The 11,209-nt window shown below is 39.7% G+C and overlaps 1 protein-coding gene across 1 annotated transcript in view; it reads right to left on the reverse strand.

Annotated features, from left to right (window-relative positions):
* The window catches only part of LOC105542086 (5-hydroxytryptamine receptor 5B-like), a 41,030-nt gene that overhangs the window by 1,177 nt on the left and 28,644 nt on the right, over positions 1 to 11,209 (reverse strand). The window lies entirely within an intron of this gene.

The raw sequence follows: 11,209 nt of genomic DNA on the forward strand, positions 1-11,209 counted from the left end.
GGGGTAAGAAAACATAAGCTCTAAACTGACAAATTGCCGGAGGCTCAGTGTGGAAAAATCTGACAGTTAAAAAATTCAGGCAGACTTAGTCATGGAGTGGGGTAGAGGGTAGAGGTGTACATTTTTATGTTTTATTGTTTCCAGGGTCTCTATCAAGTCCTCACAGTAAATACTGGAGAAAAATCGCCTTGTACTTTTGGCAAGGGGAAGGGAAAGGAATCCATTTTGAAATATGCCAAACCATTCTGTTCTTTTTTTTTTTTTAGAGGCGGAGTCTTCACTCTGTCCCCCAGGCTGGAGTGCAGTGGCACCATCTTGGCTCACTGCAAGCTCCGCCTCCTGGGTTCGCGCCATTCTCCTGGCTCAGCCTCCCGAGTAGCTGGGACTACAGGCGCCCGCCACCGCGCCCGGCTAATTTTTTGTATTTTAGTAGAGACGGGGTTTCACCGTGTTAGCCAGGATGGTCTCGATCTCCTGACCTCGTGATCCGCCCGCCTCAGCCTCCCAAAGTGCAGGGATTACAGGCGTGAGCCACCGCGCCCGGCCAACCATTCTGTTCTTAATAGGGCCTATCCTCATGAGATTAACTTACCAGAGCCTAACCTGAGGGCTTTTATCAGAGCCCAGTCTACCTGGAGGAAGGGAAATACCCACCTCCAGTCCCCTGTAGCCATCCTGCCCCACCTAAGGGGCAAGTAGGACTGAGAAGCACTAGTAAAGTTTACAGTCCAGGAACACAGGCTAAAAAACAACTGAGACCTAATCACAGGACTACAGAACACTTCCCCTTCTCCCATACCTCACCACCATATTAACTAAAGGTCCATCTACCACAGTTCCTTTTACCCAGTGCATCATGTCTACCTTTCAACAAAAAAATTACAAAGCACACTAAAAGGCAAACAACACAGTTTGAAAAGACTGAACAAGCATGAAACCAGTCACAGATGGCTATGATGTGAGAATTATCAGACAAGGAATTTTTTTAAAACTATGATTAATAACAACTTTAAAATAAAAAGAAGACAACATGCAAGAAAGATGAGTAATGTAAAGCAAAGAAATTGAAATTCTAAAAAAAGAATTTTTTAAATGTTAGATATCAAAACACCAACAGAAATGAAGTTTCCCTTTCATAGGTTCATTAGTAGACTGGGCACAGATGAGGAAGGAATCTCTGAACTTCAGGATATGACATTAGAAACTTTTGAAACCAAAACACAAATAGAAAAAAAGATGTATAAAAATAGAATAGTCCAGAGTGGTGAGACAACTACAAAAGTTGTAAATACACTTAATGAGAATACCAGAAGGAGAACAAAAGGAATATAAGCAGTATTTGAAGCAATGATGACTGAGAATGTCCCCTAGTTAATATCAGACACCAAGCCACAGATCCAAGGAGGTTAAAGAAGAATAAATACCGGATATAAAATACAGACACCTAGGCATGTCATATTTAAACTTGAGAAAAGCAAAAATAAAGACAAAAATCTTGGAAGAAGCCAAAGGGAAAACCTATAGATAGCAAAGATATGCATTACATCCAGCTTCTCTTCAGAAACCATACAAGCAAGAAGAGTGTGAAGTAAAATGTTTAAAGCATTGAGAGAAAAAAAAATCCACCAACCTAGAATTCTATATCTTGGAAAATTATCCTTTAAAAATGAAGGAGAAAAAAAAAAAAAACATTTATCAGACAAAAATCGAGGGAATTTGTTGCCAGTAACCTGCCTTGGAAGAAGTGTTAAAGGAAGTTCTTCAGAAAAGGAAAATTATATATCAGAAACTCAGATTTGTGTAAAGAAAGGAAGAGCATCAGATAATTAATAAGTAAAGATAGAATAAAAACTTTTATTTTTCTTATTTGATCTAACAATTTCAAAAAATAATAGCAACAATGTATTTGAAGATATATATATACACACACACACAAACACACTTATGTAAGCTATATGTAAGTGAAATGAATGATAGCAAGATACAAGAAATAGGAGCGAGGGATTAGAATTATTGTGTTATTATGAGGTATGTGTTCTACCCATAAAATAATATAGTGTTATTTGAAAATGGACCTGGATTAGTTGTAAATGTGTATTGCAAACTCAAGGGTCAACCACTAAAAAAAAAGTGAAGAAGTGTAACTAATATGCTAAAAAAGGAGAGAGAAATGAAATAATATTCTCAATTAAAACTATAAAGGGCAGAGCTGTACACAGTGGCACAGACCTATAATCCCAGCTACTCAGGAGGCTGAGGCAGGAGGATTGCTTCAGACTCAGGAGTTTGAGAACAGCTTGGGCAACATAACAAAATAAACAAACAAACAAGAAACCTACAAGGGGCAGAAAAAGAGTGCAAGAGAAAAATAGGAACAAAGAAAAAAGACAACAAATAGGAAACAGTAACAAAAATGGTAAATATTTATTTATGTCAGTAATCACCCCAAACATCATTGGTCTAAAGGCACCAACTAAAAGAGATTGTCAGAGTGGATCAAAAAACAAGATAACTATATGTTGTCTACAAGAAACCCACTTTAAACATAAAGACACATATAGATTAAATGTAAACGGATGGAAAAAGATATACCATGCTAACACTAATCAAAAGAAAGAGGGAGTAGCTAATTTCATTTCAGGCAGAGCAAACGTCAAAGCAAAGAAAGTTATCAGAGACAGAGGGGAACATTACACAATGATAAAGTCAGTACTCCAAGAAGACATAACAATTTTTAATGTGTATGTGCTTAAAAACAGAACCAAAATATATGAGGCAAAAACTGATAGAACTGCAAGAAGGAACAGATGACTTCATTATTATAGTTGGAGACTTCAACACTTCTGTATGATAAATGGACAAATAGAGCAGGTAGAAAATCATTAAAGACATAGTTGAACTCAACAACACCATCAGTCACATAATATAATTGACATCTATAGACTACACAGCCTACAACAGTAGATTACACATTCCTCTCAAGCTCACCTAGAACGTTCACCAAGGCAGACCACATTTGGCCATAAAACACACTTTAACAAATTTAAAAGAAGAGAAAGCATACAAAGTCTGGCTTTCTTTCTTTCTTTCTTTCTTTCACAAAAAGAATAGAAAATCCTCAAATACTTGGAAACTTAAAAATCACTTTGAAATAGCATATGGGTCAAAGAAAAAAATTGATGAAAATTTTAAAATATTTTCAAGTAAATGAAAATGAAAACAAACATCAAAATTTGTGTGATGCTGCAAAATAGTACTTAGATGAAAATTTATAACACTTTATATATTTATATATATATTAGAACAAACATCTAAAATCATTAATCTAAGCTTTCACCTGAGGAAACTGATGAAAAAAAGGGCAAATTAAATCCAAAATGAGCAGAAGAAAAATAAAAATTAGAGAAGAAATCAACATGTGAAAACAGGAAATCCATAGAGAAGACCAATGAAACCAAAAGCAGGTTCTTTGAATAAATAAATAAAATTAATAAACTCTAGCCAGGCTAAGAAAAAATCTACCAAATTATAATACCAGAAATGAAAGAGGAGATAACACTATAGATCCCATGGACATTAAATGTACAAAGGAGGCTGGGCATGGTGGCTCAAGCCTGTAATCCCAACACTTTGGGAGGCCAAGGCAGGTGGATCACAAGGTCAGGAGTTCGAGACCAGTCTGGCCAACATGGTGAAGCCCCATCTCTACTAAAAATAAAAAAATTAGCTGGCTGTGGTGGCGTGTGCCTGTAATCCCAGCTACTCAGGAGGCTGAGACAGGAGAATCATTTGAACCCAGGAGGTAGAGGTTGCAGTGAGCTGAGATCATGCCACTGCACTCCAGCCTGGGTGACAGAGCAAGACTCCATCTCAGGATTAAAAAAAAAAAAAGACAATGGATTGCTGTGAACAACTCTATGCTCACAAATTTGATAACGTAGATGAAATGGACCAATCCCTTCAAAGACACAAGCTTGAGAGACATAAGCCGCCAAAACTCACACAAGAAGAAATAGAAAATCTGAATAGGCCCATAGCTACTGAATATAGTGAATTAATACTTAATAACCTTTCAAAACAGAGAACACCAAGCCCAGATTGATTCACTGAAAAACTCCATTAAACATTTTAAGGAAGAAATTACACCAATTCTCAACAATCTCTTTCAGGAAATACAAACCGAAGGGAATACTTTCTAACACATTCTGTGGGGCAACAATATCCTAATACCCAAATCAGCCAAGGACAGTAAAACTACAGATCAGTATCTCATGAACATGGATACAAAAATTCTCAACAAATATTACCAAATTAATCCAACAATGTACAAAAAGAAAATTATACACCACAATCAAGTGGAATTTATCCCAGGTATGCAATTCTTGTTCAACATTCAAAAATCAATTAATATAATCTGGCACATCAATAGGCTAAAAAAGAAAAAACTGTATAATAGTAATAGATACAAAAACAACATTTTTACAAAATCCAACACCTACTCATGATTTAAAAAAAAAAAAAACTCTTTAAGTAGGACTAGAGGTAGGGGGACTTCATCAACTTGATACAGAATATCTACCAAAAAATCTACAGCTGCCATCACACTTAATGATGAGAAACTCAAAGCTTCTCACTGAGGTCAGGGATAGCCAGGGATGTCCCTCCTCACCACTGCTTTTCAGGATCATATTCAAAAGTCCTAACTAATGCAATAAGACAAGAAAAGGAAATAAAAAGTGTACAGATTGGGAAGGAAGAAATAAAACTGCCTTTTTCTCACAGATCACATGATTATCTATGTAGAAAATCTGAAAGAATCAACCAAAAAAAACACCCTTGGAACTATTATAATAAGTGATTATAGCAGGATTGCCAGATACAGAGTTAATACAAAAAAAAAAAATTGAACATTTTCTTGTATACTAACAATGCACAAGTAAAAATGATGCCATTTACATTAGCATCTGAAAAATGAAATAGGCATAAATCGAACAAAATATGTAGAAGATCTGTATGAAGAAAACTGTAAGACTCTAATGAAATAAATCAAAGAACCACATAAATTGAGATATTCTTGTTCATGGATGGGAAGACTCAATCATGTCAAGATGTGAGTTCTTTCCAATTTGATTCAATGCAGTTCTGATCAAAACTTCAGGAAGTTATTTTGTGGATATTGACAAACTAATTCTAAAGTTTATGTGGAGAAGCAAAAGACCTAGAATAGCCAACACAATACTGAAGGAAAAGAATTTTGGAGGATTAATACTACTTGACTTGAGGACATACTATAAAGCTTCAGCAAGTAAGACGGTGGCATTGGTGAAAAAATAGTGACAATAGATCAATGGAACAGAAATGAGAGCCCAGAAATAGACCCACATAAATACAGTCAACTGACCTTTGATGAAGGAGGAAAGGCAATAAACAATAGAGAAAAGATCGTCTGCTCAACAAATAGTGCTTTAACAACTAGATATTCATAGGAAAAGAAAAATTAATCTAGAACTAGACCTTGCACCCTTCACAAAAATTAACTGCAAATGGATCATAGGCTAAATGTAAAATGTGAAACTATGAAACTCCTAAAAGATAGCATAGGAAAAAAAAATTAGATGACCTTGGGTTTGGTGATGACTTCTCAGATGCAATACTAAAGGCGCAATCCAGTAAAGAAAGAATTGACATGCTAGACTTCATCAAAAACAACATCAAAAATCTGCTCTGTAAAAGACACTGACAAGAGGATCGAAAGATAAGCCGCAGTCTAGGAGAAAATACTTGCAAAAGACTTATCAGATAAAATACTGTTATCCAAAATACACAAAGAACTCTTAAAATTCAATGAGTCTGAACAACCCATTTAAAAAATGGGCCAGAAACCTTAATAGACACCTCAAAGAAGATATACAGATGGCATAAAAACATTTGAAAAGGTGTTCCACAGCATATGTCATCAGGGAAACAGCAAACTAAAACAGTGAGATACCACTACACACCTACTAGAATAGTCAAAATCCAGAATGCTGACGGCAGCAAACACTGGTGAGGATGTGGAGCAACAGGAACCCTCATTTATTGCTGGTGGGAATGGAAAATGGTACAGCCACCTTGGAAGACTCTTTTGTGACTTCTTACAAAACTCAGCATACTCTTACCATACAATGCAGCAATCATGATCCTTGGTATTGACCCAAAGGAGTTGAAAACAATATCCACACAAAAACCTGCACACAGATGTTTATGGCAGTGCAGCTTTATTTGTAATTGCCAAAACATATGGAAACAACCAAGATGCCCTTCAGTAAGTGGATGGATAAACTGTGGTACATCCAGACAGTGAAATATTATTCAGTGTCAAACAGAAAAGAGCTATCAAGCCATGGGAAGGCAATGAGAAAACTACATATTGCTCAGTAAAAAGAAAAGCAAATCTGAAAAGGGTACATACTGTATTATTCCAATTATATGGCATTCTGGAAAAGGCAAAACAACTGAGACAATAAAGAGTCAGTGGTTGCTAGAGGTTGGGATGACTAAGCAAAGCATAAAGGATTTTTAGGGCAGAAAAACGACTCTGTAGGATACTACAGTGGTGGATACATATCGTTATACCTTTGTCCAAACCTACAGAATGTGAACACAAAAAGTGAACACTCATGTAAACTATGGACTTTTCATGATCATTATTGTCACTGTCAATGTGGGTTTGTCAATTTTAACAAATGTGCTGCTATGGTGTGGGATGTTGATGGTGGGGGAGGTTGTATGTGTGTGGAGGTGGGGAGTATATGGCAACTCTCTTTTTACTTTCCATTCAATTTTGCTGGAAACCTAAAACTTCTATAAAAAATTAACTTTATTAATTTAAGTAAATAAGTAAAATATAGTACTTATCATGAGCTCAGATGCATTCAGGGTGGTATGGCCATAGACAAACTATAATACTGTATGATTAAAGTAATGGGAGGTTACTCCAGTCTTGTCCAGAACCTCTCCTCCAACTTCATTCAAAAGGCATTTATACCATAACCCATCAAACAATGTTAGGTGAAAAGGTTACTGAAACTGTAGGTTAAAATAATATTCAAAGATTCGTCAAGGAGAGAGAATGATGGTCCCCATGACCTCAAATAATATGATATAAACAGGAAGGGGGGCGAGTAAGAGCGGGAGCCTTGGTGTCAGACCCAGGCTGGAGTCCCAGCACCACAGGGAAAGCTCGTCTCCCTTTCTGAGCCCGTTTCTCCAGCTGCAATGCTGGATGATGAAAATCCTCTCCCCAGCTAAGGATGTCCTGCCAATGAATTGAGAATGCCTGACTGGGCCCAGCACTACTGCCTGGCATATGTATTCACCTATTCTGTACATATGGAGTGGGCTTGAGGCTGGGACTAGGACCACTAATAGAACAAACCTCATCTTGCCCCTCAAAAAGGTTACAGCTAGACAGACAGCCTGTAAACATGAATATTGCAAGAGATTGTATAATCACTGTGGTAAACAGATTCAGTTTAAATTAGGTGATAATTTTGCACTGTCCAGCTTTATAAAAAGAAAACTGACTGTAAATGCCTTTGTGATCATAACTACCTTCCAATTCAGGAGCCTCAGGCATTACTCTCCACACCTTTCACCTCCATTTGTTGGTTAACTCCTGTTTACCTTCTGGGTCTCAGGTTAAAGACCACCAGTCCTCCCAGAGCCATCTTCCCTGATCCGCCAAAGTCAACCATGGCTCCCTGTTTGGTGCCATGTTTTCCTTTTTTTTTTTCTTTTTTCTTTTTGAGACGGAGTCTAGCTCTGTCACCCAGGCTGGAGTGCAGTGGCCTGATCTCCACTCACTGCAAGCTCCTTCCCCCAGGTTCACGACATTCTCCTGCCTCAGCCCCCCGAGTAGCTGGGACTAGAGGCGCCTGCCACCATGCCCAGCTAATTGTTTTATTTTTAGTAGAGATGGGGTTTCACAGTGTTCGCCAGGATGGTCTCGATCTCCTGACCTCGTGATCCACCCGCCTCGGCTTCCCAAAGTACTGGGATTACAGGTGTGAGCCACCGTGCCCGGCTTTTTTCTTCTTTTGCAGGGTCAAGCTGAAAAAAGGCAGTGTCTTCCTAGTACATTACCTACCTGGCAACGGCACTGGCACCCAGTGGGTGCCCAGCAAATATCTATCACTAATGGTGTATTGTTACAGCAGAGTGACCTGCATCTGTGTTTCTCTTCCTCCTCGGAATGCTGCCAGGGATGGCCTCAGGTACTCTGACCGTACAGACACAGAGCCTCCCAGCAATGACTGTGTCTAGCTTTTCTGAGGCACAACTGGAAGCAACTATCAGGATGACCACTCAGCTGTGGGCACTTGACCTTGTTCATGGCTGATGCACTTGCCTCCTCTCACCTGCATCAGGGTGGCCAAAGCTAAGTGAGTGCAAGGGGCTCTGGTGTCCTGGCTTTCACAAGCTCAAGACTCCTCGTTCTCAATGCTACCTTCAGATTCTGCATCTTCTGCTACTCCCCCCAGCACTCCCTGGATCTATTTGTGTTGTGCTGAACCCTTATTAACTTCAGTTGGGAAGGCACCAGGTTCAAGAGACTGAAGAAGAGACCAACAGCCAGCAAACGAGACATGGGGTTTTATCAAGGGCTTACATACAGGGGAGAGAGTCCAGTGGTGGTGGGCTGGGCAGGAGAACTATCTTGCCTTCAGAGGCGAGCTGGACAAGAAAACTGCAACCTCTTGCAAACAGCATGTAGTTTATATTGCATTTTCACTTAACACCCTCCTCTTAACAACCTCCACCTGGAAACCTTCATGTAACCCCAAACTCAGGGCCTGAATCCCCCGTATGGCCCATGTCCCACAGGATGGGATGGGACAGGGGTTCAGCTGTCCTTCAGAGACAAGGAACAAATCTGCAGGTTGGCTACTGCTGGATTCCCTAGCTCAAAACACATTCAGGTGTATCTGCCATACAGGGTCATTCTATGGGCATGCTTAAGTTACTGTGTCAGATGCATTTACCCTACAATTTGGAAAATCATTCAGCCAGTCCGAAAACAGATCATGGAGATGAGGACAGAAAGTCCTTTCTTTTGCCACTATACATCCAGCATCCTTCCCACCTGCCACTTGGAGGGAAAGAGAACCAAACAGTATCCCCCTCATCTGGGATGGCAAACACATACTCTCTGAAGAGGTAGCTGAGAACTGGCCTGCCAGCCAGAGACCCCCTTTAATGACCCATTCCAAGGTTTCCCAGTCCCCAGGCAGTGGGAGCTGCACGTCACCTTTTCCATTTACAAGAGGTAATACTGACACATCCACATTCTTGTAGACTCTCATCTCGTCACCAGAGGAAGTCTGAATGACAAAACATGGCATCCTGAAATCAGCCCATGAATATTTAGCAGTCCCTTGTTAGGAGAGGAAAAAAATCATCAGAGCATGAGAGGAAGTGGAAGGTAATTTTGTTGTTATTTTTCTCCCACTAAGCTCATTAATGGGCACTTTTCCAGCCGTTTTTCTGCTGACTTAAATGACCTTCCAGGCATTTGAGTTCCTCCACTGTGTAATGAAATTCCAAATCCTCGTTAAGCTATTAGAGTAAGGAAATTGATGGGGTAAGTTCAGTTCAAAGAAATCCTGGGGGAAGAGAAACAGAAAAGGCAAGTCTGAATAAAGTTCATTTAAAACACACTGGGCTGTACCACTGTAGCACTGAGCAGGGTCCACCTGTGGTCCGTCAAGATGTCTGTTTGCTAGAAGACCTGTGTTCACAGCTTTTCAGCCGGAGCCTGGTACAACCTGCGCAGAGTGATGCTGGAAGGCAATGGAATCTTTCCAGAAACAGCTTCAAAGAAAACGAGCCAACTGTGGGTGATTATTATTTTTGTGTGTGGTTTTTTTTTTTTTTGCTAGGTGACGACTAACTTGGTTTTTTCAGTTCAATGGGTAATGTCTCTTAGGAAACCCAACAGAAATGAACAAGAAGCAGTATAACTCCTAGGAAACTGCTATGAAACAGACACTGTACTACATCCCTGCAATGGATGACTTTCATTCTTCCTCACACCAGACCCTTAAGGGATTATATTATCATCCCCACTTCACAGCTGAGAAACCACTATGAAAGGTTAGATACCATTGTCCGAAGTCACACAGTTGCTTATTGTTAGAGCTGAAAGTGAAACTTGTGTCATTTGAAGGAGAGTCCACACTCTTAACCCCTACATGGTACTCTGCATCTTTGAGTAAAAGTGATTGATCTGAATGGGTCCCTATGGAATCTATTTTAAGGGTCATATTTATGTTGGGGAGCTTGCAGAATGAGCATCTGTGGCTCCTCAGGCAATTTCTGGGGCTTCTAGCAACCAGCTCTGGGGGCACCCAGAGTGTCCCTCTTTCCTCTTGTCTCTCCTCAGCCTTTGGCCCTCAATGCCCCTCTGCACACCTGTCTGATGACCACTCATGTTCAAGAGGCCTCTGACCCTGGATTTAGAATCCGCTCATTGGGAAGGTGAGAATACGAATGGTTGAATCCACACAACCAGGACTACCTGGCACTTTCTGGTCCTGTTGTACAAGCAGGGGTGCTCTGAATACAGAGGCTGGAGAGAGGGAACACTATAAACAATGCCACACACGCAGGGAAAGGTAGAACCAAGGTACCTGCCCAGTCTCTGTGATTCCAGGACCACAGGGTTTCTTTCTGCCATGCTAAAACATGACCTAAAAGATGAGTTCACCTAAATGTCTTTATAGAGTCTAGGGCTTTTCCATTCAAAATTAACTAGGAATCAAATCTGTCAGACAACAAATGCTCAGACCTGGATTGATCACCTACTGTGTGCATAGGGACAATGTACTGAAATTTCTCATGAGGTCTCAATTTTAAATATTCTGTCCCACTATTCCCATAAGTACCCTGATAGCAGGGCATGAATTTGAAGAAGTCATTCAGAATATTGTGTCATGACCAACACTCTACAAGGGTAGGGACCTTGAGTGTTCTGTCCACTGAAGAATCCCTAGCACCTAGTGTGATATACGGTATACAGTAAATACTCAATAAATATCTATTGAATAAAGAAATGCTTGGGGAGACAATTGTCTTGCGAGTTTCTTGCATTCCTGCACATTTTGCTAGCAAAGATTCTGGCAGCCTTTGTTACAAACCAGTTTTTCTTTTTTTTTTTTTTTTTTTTTTT

Source organism: Mandrillus leucophaeus, unplaced genomic scaffold (assembly GCF_000951045.1).
Source record: "Mandrillus leucophaeus isolate KB7577 unplaced genomic scaffold, Mleu.le_1.0 Scaffold25, whole genome shotgun sequence".
Taxonomy (NCBI): Eukaryota; Metazoa; Chordata; class Mammalia; order Primates; family Cercopithecidae; genus Mandrillus; species Mandrillus leucophaeus.